The sequence below is a fragment of the Mus musculus genome, chromosome 5, assembly GCF_000001635.26.
Source record: "Mus musculus strain C57BL/6J chromosome 5, GRCm38.p6 C57BL/6J".
Classification (NCBI taxonomy): domain Eukaryota; kingdom Metazoa; phylum Chordata; class Mammalia; order Rodentia; family Muridae; genus Mus; species Mus musculus.
In genome coordinates, this window is record NC_000071.6 from 44708989 (window position 1) to 44725793 (window position 16805).

Consider the following 16805-nt stretch of genomic DNA (forward strand, 5'->3'; position numbering starts at 1 on the left):
GGCCCTCTCTCTGAAAGGTTGTCTTCTGATTTCCAAATAAGCATGCACACTCACTTACACAGAGGAATGTGAACACACATACAGTGCATATTCATGGGAGAAAATGTAAAAATTAGGCGCTGGCATCAGTGCTGAAAAAAATATATGTTCTTTAATCTCACATGTAAAATAATTCCTCAACAGAGTACAGCAAAAACAAGAAAAAAATGTCCAAGGGCTGGGCTGGAGGAAGAGAAGCTGGGGCTACTGTTCTGTGCTTCTCTTACCCCTGCTTGGCCTTGCTCGTCTCTGTTTTCTTGTCTGTGAAATTGTGATAATAACACAGCCCAATAGAAACTGAGTTTGACACAATATAAGACTCAGGAAACATCAAGTGTGGTTCTTTGATTGTTGCTATGTTTTGGATAGGATGTCTCTCAAGAGTGTTAGAAATCTGATCCTCTGTGTGTGATAAGTGCTGTGAACTCCTGAAAGGGGCGTGGCATGGCGTGGCCCTTACATCATCAGTAGCTGTGGAAAAAGCTGTTTTCTTATGTTCCTCACCTCTGGTTAGTTAGTGTAGTTACAGAGAAAGGGCTACTGCATTTGCTGCTTGGTATTACACTTCTTGCAACTAAACACAGACACACACAGACACACAGACACACACACACACACACACACACACACACACATATATATATATATATATATATATATATATATATATTAGGATGTCCTTCCACATAAGCTGGATTTTAAGAAAGCAAGAGAAAAAAAAAAGGAGTCCATGAGGATTCTCTAAGAATTACTGTTGATATTTCAAAAGTCAGATTTCTGCACACTGAATTGATTTTATCATTCAATTGAATATTTTTAGAAAATGATTACTGATTTTAAGATGTTTTGTTAACTGACCCATTCAAATGTGTAAAAAGAAGAATTTCAGAGAAATAAATTGTAACAAGGATATTTTATGGTGTGTGTGTGTGTGTGTATGTGTGTGTGTAAGCATACACATATATATAGAGAGAAAGGATAGAATGAAGACAAACAATAAGAACAGACATTTGTAAAGCACCCTTCGCAGAGGTAAACAGAATGGAGAATGACAAGTTAAGAGGAATTAAGTCTCTTAAGCTGCACTATATACAGCGCTGTTGACAGAGTTAAGAGTGATTACTAGCATGCTGTTGTTATTGTGTTTGGGTCACACAATACAAGAGTGGTCTGTCGTCAATGGAAGTACATTCTCTACACAGAAAGGATGACTGTACACAGAAACTAAAAAGTCCACGCCCATGCTGGCCTTGCTGAAGACATATGCATGAGGCAGGGGTGAGGAGAGCTTGCCACGTACAGCCCTGCACTAGGAATAATGGAGGTCTGAGGTGGAGCAGTGCTTCTGGGGTGTGTGTGGGGGTGGGGAAGGCATTTTCCACTTACTTCCAGGAAACTGTTAGAGAAGAGAGTCTAGAGTTTCCTGGATTTACACATTTATTGTTTGTTTCTTTTTTATATTAATTAGAAACTGTAAAAGTAAACATGTCAGCTAAGTCCACATTAAAAAAATCAACAAAAACAAAAAACAAAAAACAAAAACACGGTACAACAGACTGGGTAGTACTCTGGCTTAAGCAACTCAGAGAATACCCTCAGCACTGGAGGCTGAAGTCCAAGCAGGGCACCAGCACAGTTGATTTTCCTGTGGGCTCTCTTCCTGGTTTGCCTGCAATGTCACCTTTCCTCTGTGTATTCAGGTGACAGGGAGGAGGGGAGAAGAGAGAAGGGTGAGAGAGAGTAAAAGACAGACACAGAGACTGAGAGAACCACATGGGCTCTTCATTTCATCCAACACTAATTATTTCATAAAGGGTAATTACTCTTACATTCAGGCTAGTGTCCCACTGTATTGATGGGATCCACTCCATCAACACTGGATTCAATTCTAATATTTTTAAATACAAGTAACATAGCAACATTCATCTATATGTCAGCAACCATGTACATGGGTCCTTGGCTTGGAGTCATATAAATTTTGCCCACCAGCTTTATTAAACCTTCTTACTTACACACACACACACACACACACACTGAAGACTTTATCAAATGTTTACTCACAGTCCACCTTCTCCTGGGTGGGGGAGGGGCGGGGGAAAGAACAATGGTCAGACTCCTGACCTTGATTTGAGTGAACTGAAGTTTCAGGTCATGGAGAGAAAACTGAGATAGGAGATAGTCTGTTTGGGACATGGAGGTTTGAAACTTGTGATCAATTTGATTCAAACTGATTCAAGAGGCAATTGGGAGCCACTCTCGGTATGAAGGATGCCAGGGTAGCAATTGCTGCACAGAAAAATGACTCCTCTGGCTGTTTGTGGAAACACACAGTGGGAAAAGCCATCATAGGGAACAGGAAAGGTCGTCAGTTGCCAGCCCGTTTTCTGGGGACTGTGCCAGGGAGGGAATTGTTCTATGACTTTGCATTTGCTGGTTTGTGATGTGAGAGTTTTTGGCCCTCACTTCTCAGGCACTCAGCCACTCTTTTTTGTCTGACAGTCCGCCATCATGCTGTCATGAAGTCTCACGACCCCCAGGAAGCTGTCAGGATGGTTATTATTGTTATCATTACACTTACCAAACCCATACTCTGTGATAGGTTTCATAGGGAGATGCCTCATGAAATTGCAGTGAAAGCGGTACTCTCCTCTTCATTTTACAGGACCCAAGACGACACCACAGGGAAGAAACATAACTTCCCCAGCATCTCTGAGGTACCAGTTGACACAAAGGTGACTTTAACACATATCTGGTTTGTGTTGGCTCCTGATTCCTCTACATTGGATCTCTACTGTCCCTTACTTCCCTAGTCTCATCAGAGCAATGCACTAGGGCACCCTCTGAGAGCCTTTACCTGTTCATTTGTCCCTTCCTCTCCTTGAGGAAAATGATCAGGGCGCCTTCATCCCTATCCTCTTCATTTGCCCAAATAAAAGGCAGATGAAGACACAAATGAATATCCATTGGGCTGCACTGAGTTCTATACAACATGAGCAACTCGCTGGACCTAGACAGGGAGGTAGCACTGCTCTTTAGTGAGCAGCCAGTGGCAGATCCACTGCCCTGGTGATCTTGTCTCTACATATTGTCAGTCCTCCATATCTGTGAGTTCTTTATGCTGTAATTCTATCATTTTGGTTCAAGGGATCAAGTGCATCTGTATTCAATATGTACAGGTTTGTATTTTATGCAGCCTTTCCAGAATCAATACTGTATAGAAACAATCTTCACAGTATACACGCTCTTTTATGTATTGTTGGTAATCTAGAGGTGTATGTGGAAGATTTGAGTAGGTTATATACAAATACTGTGAAGTGGTAGAGACAAAGGATGTTAGCATTCTCGTCTGGCACCTATGGGAAGGGCATGGAATCAGTCACATGCAGGGAAAATTCCTTCTGTGGGAGGTCATTACGACTCTGAAGAGAAACCCTGCAATGTTGAATCTTTACCTTCAACCCTCAAGTCCACAAACACCTCAGAAAACTCTTGCCTAAACTTTGGAAGGGTTTGTTATGGCAAGAGTATTGCTCTGTGCTTGGGAGCCTGGGCTCTGCAGACAGAGAGACTGGGTTGCCTTCCCAGTGTCTCCTCATGTTTTCAACTGTGCTACTAAGCGAAGACTACTTCTCCTTCCCTCCCCCTCATGTTCTCATCTGTAAAATTGTGTCAATCACAGGACCTTCCTTGTGGAATTTCTGTCCATGTTCACTGAAGGAATAAAAAGTGTTTAGGAAAATACGGTGGAGAAGGCAGTTATTGGTACTTTTCTTTTTCCATTACTGAAGGTTGAAATTTATTTATTTATTTATTTATTTATTTATTTATTTATTTATTAGTATTTTTGTATTTCCGATATCCTTGCTAGCAAAAGCCATGGAGAGAACATTTACAATATTATTTTAGGTGCAGGATCAGATCCATTCTGGGACTAGATTGACAAGCCCTTCTAACTTGCAGCTGTAGCTCCATTTTTTTAAAAGCCCCTACTCCTAAATATAAGCTTAACATATGTGTATAATTTCCTTATCCTATCAAAAGAATGGGCTGTAAATTCCTGCCTTGTGTATTTTGCAAGGTTAAAGCAAATGTGATCTTGCACTGAAAAATGTAAACAGTTATGATGTTATAATTATCATTATTATAGCCACACATAGAATAGTTTAAGAGCCATATGGCTTTAATTAATCATGGATAATAACTGAAGTCATCTTGCTAGCCAGGAATAATGTTAGTCTCTAAAAAGAGCTGAAAGACCAGGATAGAGCACAATGAGAAAAGCTTGGCTCTGTGTATCCTGCAGAGCCACCCCTTTCTCGGGCCCAGGAGGCCAGCCTTCACTCACTCTTTCTTTGCTCTGCACCTCCCTTTCTTCTTACTTCAGTGGCAGCCTCACCAGCATACGTCTCCCGGAGGAATAGTAGCTATTGGCAATTCAGGAATGATTATGGGCTGCTTACAGCTAATGAACTACTTCATTTGCTCCACCACAGAAAACTCTGACCGGGCTTTGTTGTGCTTCTCAGGGCCAAGTGAGCTGGAGAAAGACACAAGCTGCTGCCATCCCCCAACACTGAATAGTCTGTAAATCTTGTGCGTGGAGGACTGAGGTGGCTAAGGGATCTGCTATTCCCATTGGCCTTCTCTTCCCTGTGCTCTGCTTGATTTGCTTGTTTTCTCCCTGATACCCACCTATCTGTCATGCATGATGCAGAAGAAGCTGCTGGATGCTCCTAAAAGCTAAATCCTAAGAGCAGCAATGGCAGTTCCTTTGAGGTCTATTTTTTTTCCATATGGGTATCCTAAGACCATCTGTATATCAGGTATTTATATTACAATTTATAAGAGTAACAAAATTACAGTTATGAAGTAGCAACAAAAATAGTTTTACGGTTGGAGGTCACACAACATGAGGAACTGTATTAAAGGGTCGCAGCATTAGGAAGGCTGAGGCCCACTGGCCTAGAGACTGCATGGAAAATACACTTCCTGCAAAGGAGGATCTTTTCTCTCTGAATTTAAATATTTAAATTCACGTACAAAAGATGAAGTTAGTCTGCTCACAAAGTACTTTGCTGTCTCATTCTGTGTCAGGAGTCTGACTGAGGGCAAGCACACACATGCACATCCTTCACACACACACACAGGAAAAATGTACTTTTAAACAACCAATGTCCTGCACTAAATCATAAAAATGGCATCAAAATTATGAAAAAGGAAGGAAGAAAATAGAAAAAGAAAAAAAAAATCGGGAAACTCAACAAGCTACAGTCGGAGGCATTTCTTATTTAAGTTAAGAAAACTCTAGGATCTTTAATTACAGGAAAATGCCAGCCACAATTCCTCTTGTCTCTCTGCATTTCAAATGTGACTCTAGACTGCACTCCCCAAGAGAGTGATAGATACAATTTTATTGGTTTCTGCAGAACACAAGGGTGGCTGTTGAGCAAAGAGCTCTGTTAGAGTTTAAGGAAAAGAAGCTGACAAAGAATCCTGGAAATGAACGAAGCCATGAGCAGATTTTATTAAGGACCATGAAGCCAGCTGGGGGCCCACAGTGGAGAGTTGCCATCTTCTTCTAGGCACCTACTTTAATTCTAAGAGAATCAACAGGGGATGATTATATCCCTTAAGACTCCTTCACTGTTATGGAAATCAGGTGTTGTGGGAGGGATGCAAGACACAGATGGAGCAACACTTATACTAAAGTGGAGGTTTGAGAAGTCCAGAGAAACATAGCATGGCTTCCCCTGGAGGCTAGTGACAAGAAGAAAACCTGGAAACATTCTGCAGCACGGGAGCATTCTGTAGTCTGGGGCACGGGGACTGTCAACCCAGTCACTAGCTACTCGATGCCCCACACCTACATGGGCTTTCATACTTGCACCCCAGGGACCTGGTGCTGCTGTCTGCAGCAAGTCCTAATGGCTTGTAGGCCAGCTGTCTGCTCTCTCAGATGGAAAACTGTTTTTCATAGCAAAAGAGATTGCCACATGCATACAACTGTCCACCTAAAGAAATGGTGTTGAAAACGGTCTTGATTTTGAAGGTCCTGGACCAAGTTGTCACCAAAGGAATACAAACCTACAAGATATGTGATTATGTGTTTCCAAGTGAGGTATTCACACAAATAGTCTCCCTCCTTATCTTCTTTGTTGCCTTAATTATTCCTCAGGCTGAAAGTCTAGGATCACTGAGACCCTAGACCACAGCATAACTACAAATGGAAGGAACCAACTTCATCCCGTGGAAGAAAGACACCCAGTGTTCAGGAACAAATGGACTAACCTGACCTCACAAGGCAGATGTAGACACTCATAGATCATGGTATTACAACTCATCCTAACACATGAGTTTCATAGATGAACATAGCTTAAACCAAACAAAAATAATAAGCCCAGGACATCTCACTAACACACACACACACACACACACACACACACACACACACACACACACACACACACACACACACAGGAGCTCCACTACTCCACAGGTCCAGCAATAGAGGGAATGCTAGCCTAGAAAGAGGTAGGAAATTTTCTCAAAGGCAAAGATAACAGAATACAGAGCAGGCACTGGTGGGCACAGTGACACCTGGCTTCAGTATTTCATTCCCCTTACGTGTTGGCAGTTGTCCTCCAAGTCAGTGAGTGGATCTCTTCCCTCCTCCAGGATTTGCACAGATTCTTTGAACAAATCACTTTAATCAGGGTCACAGACATCAGGCTCAGTGGCTGCACATCCTGTACCTAAGCCCTGTTGGTTCTTGGCTTTGTGAAATGATCTTAAACCCCTGATGGCCTGTACACCCAACAAATAAATAAATAAAAGACTACATGGGAAAGACTGATAAACTGGTATTGATTTTCACAGATCAGCCTTGTCAAAAGGATTTACTGATGTGTCAATGCATGTTGTGGAGAGGATCATAGCGTGATGGCTTGAAGGATTTATAAGAAATCTACAGGCTTTAATACACTTGGCGGTAAATAACTAACAAGTACTGCCCATATTGATTCTTGTCATGTGGTCAATGCAATCTTTAGCCCACTAATTGTCAGTATTGACAAACAGTTCATGATCTAAATGAGCTGCTGGACATCCACTCAGCACGGAGCATTGGCAGAGGGTATTCAGCCTGCCGTTCTCAGTCTGCAGCTTATGGGACAGCTTAGTAGGAAAGACGCACAGAGGACCCTGGAGTACTTAATTCTTCCTTGCTGTCTAGTGTTGTTACAGTGAAAGGAGAGGGCACTGTGTAAGCCCAGCAACCAGTTCCATGACACATTCACAACACTCTCCTCCAGTGATGGTGATCACAAATGTCTCTTCCAAAAGAGACCTCCCAAGTCATGGCATCCCAGGGTGATTGCTGCCACCTAGGCTCTACTCTACTGTACATGTGATATTTAAAGTTCGGGAGACGCTAAGTTGATTGGTTATATATTGTATTTGACAAGACACTCGGTTTAGAGGTGGAAGGTTTGCCTAGCATGAAAGAGGTCCTAGGCTTGGTCCTCTGTACAGGAAAGGAAAGGAGAAAGGAGGAGAAGAGAAAGGAGAGGGGAAGATACAGAAATAATAAAAGCTTTGCATGACTTTTAAGAACGCTACGACAGAATGTCCAAGCAGTCCATGAATACTACCCTGGCTGAACAAGAATTGAATGGATACTCAAGTCCTTGTCCCATCACTTGCAGCCATGAGAGCCCACCCTAACCCTCCCTATCAATCCACCCTTAGTATAAAAGTAACCAGTTACTGCAAGATTAGGAAGAGATTTAGCGAATTCGCCATGGTACTTGCATCTATTATAAGAAAGTCACAATCATGCAGAAATTGTGGGTTCATTTTCCCCCTTCAGTCTGCAAACATTAACTGAGCACTAACCAGAAGTCAGGGGTAGTCCATGATTATGTTTCATGGTTGATCCATATCCAACCACGAAGGAAAGTGTGCCCACCACAGCAGTCCCACTAATGTTCTTGAAAAGATTGATTGAGGTTCTCTCTGCCCAATGGAACACCCTTTAGATCAATCTACTATATTGCTTTAATAGAGCATCCAAATAATGTTATTGGCTATTCTATTAGTCCCAATGAAGTACTCATTATATCTGAAATAAATCTTTAGATAAAGGGCACGTGCCAGAGCAGGCATTTTACAGTGGTCATTCAAACTCTGTTATCATCTGAAATTGTGTTACATTTGCTAGCCTCTATTCTTGGAAAAAATGTATACTGTCTTTCCTCCTAAGCATTGTAGTTGGATTTAGCAGACCAACTGTGAGTTCTTATCACAGTAGGTACACATCAACCTGTTACCTGTGTCTAATGTTTGCATAAAACCTTCTGTTCTCAGCTGGGGAGGAGAACTATAAAGATCAATTTCCAAGTGTCACTAGGAGGAATAAAGGTAGAACATGCATGTGTACACTTATCTTTGAAAACATCTTAAACTTGGAAGCCCACTGTAGAAACTCCGAGACAGTCTCACTCTCTTAGTTAATAAAATTAGGAGAGGTTCTTCATAGACTCCTGAACACAACTCTAAATATTTTTAGGAATTACTTTTCTCCCAAGGCTCTAGGACCACACTTCATCCTTATCTTGCTGACAGGGAACTCTGGAAGTATCACACATTGTCTTACACTCTGTCTTCTGTATGAAGGCTGCCAGTCCCACCTCTTATAACTTCTCACCATCTTTTCTGATAATTGAGGTTTAGCACATTGACATTAGTAAAGCACCTAGCCTGGGTGTCTGGAGACTGTGACTGACACTCCATCGTCAGAGATGTGGTTTCTCTCGGAAGTGACATTCTGTCTGATCTTACAAATGCCTCCAATGTTCAATTATCACCAGGCATTTGGGTGAGTGACAAGATATCAAGGGGAAATTCTTCCCAGATCACTTTCTTTCCTCCCCTTTCCTTTCTCTCTTAACATAGAGAAGACTGCATTATCTCTGCCATGGAAGTCGCTAACATTTTATCACAGGATTGCTTGGTTTGTTCCCCTAAATCCCATCAAAGCTTCTCCCTTCTCAGGGTTCTCCTCTCTTCTTTGATATAGTGTTTAATCACTTTGGAGGTGGTGATGTCTCGTGTGTGTACCTGTGTATGGAGGCTGGAAGTACTCGTGTGTGTACCTGTGTATGGAGGCTGGAAGTGCATCTTGTGTGGTTTTCAGGAGTTAGCTGACCAGCTTCATTTTTGTTTTTAAATGTAATCTATTACTAGGACTGGGTACTCACTGATTTAAGTAGGCTTACTGGCTAGGAAGCTCAACAGATCCTATTGCTTCTACCTCCCTAGTACTGAGCCTACAAGCATATGCTGCCAGATCTAACCTTTGTATTGGTGCTGGGGTTCGAAATCAGAGCCTCACGCTTGTATAGCAGGCACCAACTGAGCTATCTCTCCAGTTCAAGCATTGAATCCCTTGCAGACCTAATTCACTAACCTTCACAGGGAAGGCAAGAGTTTACATTCGACTTTGGAATCAATGAGTGTGATAGATAATTAGATAAAAGTAAGTACAAATGCTGGATAAATAGATTGCCATTTCAATTAAAGAAGGAACAAATGTTCTGAAGACTAGCTCAGGAAAATAAGTTTATACAAGCTAGGCTTGGAAGAGTAATTAAAGAGAACAAGAGGATAAAAATAGTATATCCCATTATTATGAAAATGTTGTACTATAATTGTATTTACCAGAAGCTTTCTTTCAAATATTGTGCCAACATTTCTTCATTAATCTTAATAATTTTGCAAGAAAGCAAAGGAGTAAAAAAAAAAAAAAAAAAAGAAAGAAAGAAAGAAAGAAAGAAAGAAAGAAAAAGAAGAAAAAGAGTGTTTAAATATCATCCATGGCTCTTCTTAAGGAAAAAAATTCTGCCTCCAGGGTTCAAGGTGCACTCCAATGGTAGTAATTAAGGTGTAGGGCTACTGTAAGGATTCAATCAGTTAGAGTTAGAAACAACTTTAGATGAGAGACCAGTGCACAGAGAACACTCAGTAAATATAGAATGATCCAACTCTCAGGATGCTGATGGTTTCCATCAAGATAAATAGTGGTAAGAGGAAGCTTCCTTCCGACTTACTCTAGCATCCAAATTCAAAAGGAAGTGGGGCCTCGCAAGTGTGAAGTACCTGCACAGAGGTACTCTACCTACAAAAGACTTCTCCGAACCCATCATGCACAGACTACTCTATATTTATCCAGAACCTTTCCAAAGGACAATTGTGTGTGCTGTTGTCTATAAGCTCTCCAACATTCTAGAGAAGCTTAGAACTTAAAGTAGCAGAGCCATTGAGATGGTATAGGCACTTATTGCCAAGCCTGATGACTTGAGTTTAATACCTGGATCCCACACGGCAGGAGACAACAGACTCCACAATTTGTATTCTGAACCTGACAAATATCCTGTAAAGGACACACACACACACACACACACACACACACACGCTAAATACATACATACTTGCACACATGTGAAAACATGAGGTTTTCAAGTTGAGTAATTGAGAGAGTGGAAAGCAGAGAGAATAATGATATACCTTGTTACCAACAACTTAGAGACCAAGAAAAATTCAATTTCTTTCTATTCACAATGGATTTCTGGATTCATTTTTGGGGGATGAAACTTGGGCTATTCTATTCTACTGAATACTCACATGAATTCTATCTTCCCAATAACACTTTGATTTTCCTTTGGAAATATTACCTGCTCTATAGACCATGCCAGGTGGGTGGGAGAGTCCATGAAGCCACTGTGGAAGATGGAAACCTATAGGCTATTCTTCTTGCTCTTTTATTGTTCTACATTGTCCATATTGTTATGTCTTGTGACCTACATTGGTTCTCAACCTAGACACCAAGACTCAGATAGTAGAAATCTTTCTCTATTCACTTTGAATCTTAACCAGCAAGAATCAACTTCGAAGGAAGAAATGGTTTCCCTGCCAGGTTTGCATTCAAATAAGACAGGGGAGTCACTTCTGCAGCTCCTACCTTCCCTCCCACTTCCCTCCAGCCTGAGTCATCAGCCTCCCTGCCTTCTCTCCTTGCAGCCCCTGGAGTCCTCCAACAGCACAGTGCCTTGCTTGCATTGCATTCTTCTCAGCTGTGCAGAAGCCCAATCTGAGGCAGTGCTGCTGCCATTACTTCCTTAGTGTTCTCTATAAGCAATGCTAAACACAAAACAAAAGCAGTAAAAAAAAATTTTAAAGATATGATGGAGTGCTACTACCCAGAGTCCAGGTGGTATGACCAACATCAGATGGAAAGATGGGCACTCTCCAGGTCCTGACCAGTGAGCACAATTGCCACCCATTGCACAGACTGGCAGACTCTAATGCTAGGATAAAAATCCAAGGATTTATCTAAAAGCAAAATCAAATTAATTTGAAGAAGTGGCAGTCAATTAGTGGAAGATAATTTGGAGCCATATCACCTATATATTTAAATATGCTATTCAGCCTCCATTCATACCAACCCTGACAATATTCACAGAGCAGGAGAGCATGAACTTTAATAAGCACTTGCAGTTTTGCAGAACGCAACAGTATTTTTCCTGTAGTCATTAGGTTTATTATCACAATGGCTGCGTGAAATCCTCCTGAGTTTAGAAGAGGATATTCTAGCTAAGAGATGTACTACGGTGCTGCTTAGTCCTTCACTTGAGAATGCAATCGTTCTTCAGCACTGCCTCTGTGACAAGTGACATTCACATGGGATGGAGAAATGAGGAGAGGGGCAGGACACAGAGATTTGTTGACTTCTTACTCTGCCTCAGACAATTCCAGAAACGTCAATGGAGCCCTATGAGGTTTTACTGAAGCCATATAGAATACATTCAAAGCATTTCTAAGGTTATCTGGCCTTTAAAGCAACCCAATGATTTTTCCAATGGACTAGCCATTTTTTTCAATGATATGTTTTGTAAGATTCTCTTATGACTGCGCTTTATACAATAGGAAGTCTCTGCCTTTCCCCATTGTTGTCTTCTTGCCTGTGTAACTCATTCTTGAAGAATTAAACCAGGATCCCCAGAGTGGGAATGAACCCATTTCAGAAGCCTTAAACATCGCATCCCAGTTACCTAGCTCCTAGGCCTTTAACTTTCCACTTATATCATGACAATACTGTGATTATCGATTGGCATTATTATTTGATACATGATTATTGTCACACCTGGGTAAAAAATCTTAGAAGAACCATGAGCAGGTAGCAGTTGTTGTGTATTATCTACCTTGAGTAAAAATTAAAGAATAAAGTAAATTTCTAATAAAAGCGATTTCTAATTGCTAATGCTATTAAAATCTTATCACTTCCAATGGTTGTGCAAATGTCTATACCATGTATCTATAACAATAATATTAATACATTTTACGTGTTAACATATTGCACACACACATATACTTCAATTATAAGCTCATTTTTCCCCCAAGGTCAAAGATGCCTTTACCACTGGTCACCTTTCTTCAGTCATAGCATGATAGCTCTCACTCACTACGAGGTTCCACTTTTGACTTTCAGAGCACAACAGCACAACCAAACATGGGTTTCATTTGGATAAAATATGGAGCCAGAGAAAAGGGTCAGACATTACAAGCACTTACTGCTCTTCAACAGGACAACAGCTTGGCTCCCAATGCCCCTGTTAGGTGAAACCAATCACCTATAACTTCATCTTGATGGGTCTGATGCCTTGATCACACACACACACACACACACACACACACACACATATATGCATTCTCACCCTCACATCCACTAAAGAGAAAACAAATCTTTAAATATATATCAAATATATGTAGACTTGGTGGAATTTTCTTATTCATATGGAGTCTCAACATTCTTTTTCTACCTCGAACTTTTCATTGTTCACACCATTATTGTTACACACTATGCCTAGTATATTTTTTTAAAAGGCCAAAGTACTTCAGTTGTATAAAATCTATACCTTGTAATTGTGTCAATTCTTGTACCCAGAGCCTATATGAGTTTTATTGTTTTCAGTGAGTATTGCCAACAAGACTGTGTGTTCCACTTAAGGAGAAACAAGCATATTTGTCTAGTGATTTCCCATTTTGGGGCATGTAACAATCTCTCAGTAAATATTGGTCCAGATGAAAAGCTTAAAACAATTGTTTATAGTGAGGGAGGGTTGGCATGCTCGCTGCTCCGATCTAAATCTTAAACTTGACTGCGTTCAATCTCACTATCTCATTTCCTTCTTGGTTCTCTTCCCTACCCTCTCCTAATAGAGAGGTGTAATCCTTGTTGTCCCCTGTCTTTTATATGATTTAAAGCCACAAAAAATGATTAATGTGCTTCTCAACCTCCTGCCTGTATCACTAATCACGGTGTTAAAGGAGAGTGGACTTGCTACTGAATGCCATTCCAGCAAATGTCACGTCTCTCTGTCCTTGTTTGCAATTCTTTATGTCTTTTAGGACCCATGGCAACATTCCAATTCAAGTTACCTTTTTGCAAGGCAGATTGGAGGAGACCAGAAAATGAAAGATGAAGCTCTGCTCCCAGTCCTAGTCCTTGAAGTTATAATTTACGACAGAAAACATATATACATATGAATTGCACCCCCGAGCTCCGACTGTACACAAAATCCCCCTCTAAGTCCTCTTCTTATGCCTGCACTGATACTGGCTGTTTAAAACCCTAGAAGTACCCACACTAGCTGGTAATGGTTATTATCATCCCCTTTACCTTGTAGTCAAGGAACCACAAAGAGATTAAGCAACTAGCCTAAGGATTCAGCTGAAGTGGTTTGCATCTGGAGTTTCTACTTTCCCTCTGGGTATCTTCTTACATGAGCTATGTGTAGCAATTAAGGCATTCTGACTATCTGCCCTTGCGTGTTAAAACCACCTCCAAATACATCACCATAAACGACAGGCTTGCTCTGTGACTATGCGTCAGTGGCTTGGCTGAATGAGCTTCTGCTCCACAAAGCATGGCAGTGTTTAGCCCACCAGACCACCACGAGGTTGCCAGACTTATCATGGCTTGTGGGGAACAGCTAGAAGGCTGGGACTCACTGAGACTCTCTGTCTGCAGAGTCCTGGGGCCACTGCATAGGTCATCTTAACAGAGGACCAAGGTCAGGCCTGCCATTGATACTGTCGTTTTTTTCAGAACCTTCACGATCCATTCAGTGATGGGCCAGTGAAAGACAGGCAGCGGAGGCAGGCCTTACTCTTAAGTGAGAGAAGTACTCCCCAGTCTGTGCGCATCTTTGTCTTTGACACATCAGAGAAATGCAGCTTTCAGAAATGCAGCTGAGCTACAGCACAGGGTCACATCTTTCTTTTCTCTTATTTATCATACATTTATGTATTTATTTGGGGGAGGAACTGTGCATGTGTGTGTGTGTGTGTGGAAGTTGGAGCACCGCACATTTAATGTAGAAGGCAGGCAGACTATTTGCAGGACTTTCTGATCTCCTTTCACTACACGGGTCCCAGAGACCCAAGAAATTAAAGTAGAAGGATTAAAGCAACGGCTCTCAGCCTTCATAGTGCTGCAACCCTTTAACAAGGACCCTCATGTTGTGGTGGTCCCCAACAATGATATTATTTCATTGCTTCTTCACAACAGTAATTTTTCTACTGTTAAGAATCGTAATGTAAATATCTGCTATGCAGAATATTTGATATGTGACCCCCCCCCCCTAAGGAGTCACGAACCACAGTTTGAGAACCAATGGGCTAGAGAATCATCTCGGTGGTCAATAACACCCAACTGCTCTCTCACAGACGATTCAGGATTGGTTCCCAGCAATCACATGATGGCACCCAAACACCTGTAACTCCAGTTCCAAGGGATCTGAAGTTAAGAGTGCCGCCTTTTATTCACGTGATGCATATCAACTCATATGAACGGACATAAAAAAATAATAAATTAATTAAAAATAAGATGTAAAGGGAAAGTAAGGCAGAACTACCTTCTCTATTCTGTGGGCATTTTGACCCTTGTCTCAAGGAGGGGTTCATAGGGCTGGGGCATGGTCACAGTGGCAAGGGAGGAAGATACACAGACAATGAAGGGACCAAGGCTGGGCCAGGACAGGGAACTTTTCCGTAGGATGAGCTGAGCTCAATCCCTAGAGGAAGTTTGAATAATACAATTTTATTTCTTCATTTGACTAAACTCAAGTTTCTGCTTCTGATTTTATAGAGCATAGATCAGGGCGGAGGTGACACTAAGCTAAGAACCACACATAATATCAAGACAGTTACTCCCTTGTCATCAGCTGTGATGACTCATGGTTAATTTGGCATACCGTAATGGCCACAGTGGTATGGTAAAGAACCGTCTAAAGATGAGGACTGTGAACCGAGACCTGATTATCAGGAAGGAGTCAGCCCCAGGCCAAACTTCCTGTCTCTGTACCTTTGATTCCTGCTTTGAAATTGGGGTCATACTAGTGTTCTATAAATTGTATCTAGAAATCATTTTACAAAGACATAATTGGCATTTATGTAACACAGCTAGTCAGTGGAGTCCATCTTATGAATAAGGGGAGCACTTTCTGAGTCCTTCATCTCAGAGGTGGTCTTAGTGCATTTGCTTGTACACATACATTTTAAGAGTATCTTAGGATACATATCATCACAGTGTTATAGAAGAAAGGCAAGGTGATTTTATATTTTTTCCCTAGCCAAAGAAATGTGACTGACAAAGAGGAAGTGGCTTCTGCATCAAATTTATATAAAACAGTGCTTTGAGCATGACCCTGAAGAAAAAAACCATTTCTTACATTGTATCAGGCATAATTATCTGCTCATGGAAAACATTTGATACTTTTAGATAAATTTGGTTAAATGAAAACCTTCCTTGACCCTCAACTTCCTGCCTTCAGGGGAAAAGAATCTGCCAGAAACTGCCCCCACAACTTAGTTTAGGCACTTTGTATTCATTTCAAGGACTATTTTTTTAAATGAAATTTGACTGTCTTAAAAGCATTATGACTGTTCATCCAATTTGGTGTGTAACATGAACAATTCATACTTTATTAAATGTAATGATGTCTAGAAATTAATCGCCAAGAGCATATCTTAAATGTGAACAGTATTCTATCAACGAGAAATGAATCCAGAGGACATACCTGAGAAAATAACAGCATGATTTAGGAACACAGTATCAAATTCGGGAACTAATCAAATGTGGTGAGAGAACATGGAGTTTCTTTTGCATTGGGGAAACTAAGCATTTGGAAGTACTGAGTCCACATGACTTATGGATGGACTTGCTTCACTGGTTCTCCAGAGTCTGATGTGGCTCCAGGAAGAGAGACATGTAGGGGTGTGTGTGTGTGTGTGTGTGTGTGTGTGTGTGTGTGCAATATGTCTCTGTCTCTCTCTCTTACACACACACACACACACACACACACACACATACATATGCGTTTTCTTGTTGGCTGAATGTATATTGAGGAATACATATACATATACATATACATATACATATACATATACATATACATATACATATACATACATACATTCAGGCAACAGAAAAAGAATCTCTCCCCACTTCCTCCCTACCAGCTACAACACCTAGGTTCAGGCTGATTTCAACTCCCTATATGGCTATATATAACTGAGAATGAGTCTAAACTTCTGGTTTTCTTGACTCCACCTCCCAGATGTTGAGATTATAGACTATGAATCATACCCAGTTGCTGGAGATAGAAGCGAGAGCTTCCTGCATGCTAGTAAGCACTTTATTAAGAAAG

At 41.1% G+C, this 16805-nt stretch overlaps 1 protein-coding gene across 14 annotated transcripts in view; it reads right to left on the minus strand.

Annotated features, from left to right (window-relative positions):
* The window catches only part of Ldb2 (LIM domain binding 2), a 363805-nt gene that overhangs the window by 273034 nt on the left and 73966 nt on the right, over window positions 1-16805 (minus strand). The window lies entirely within an intron of this gene.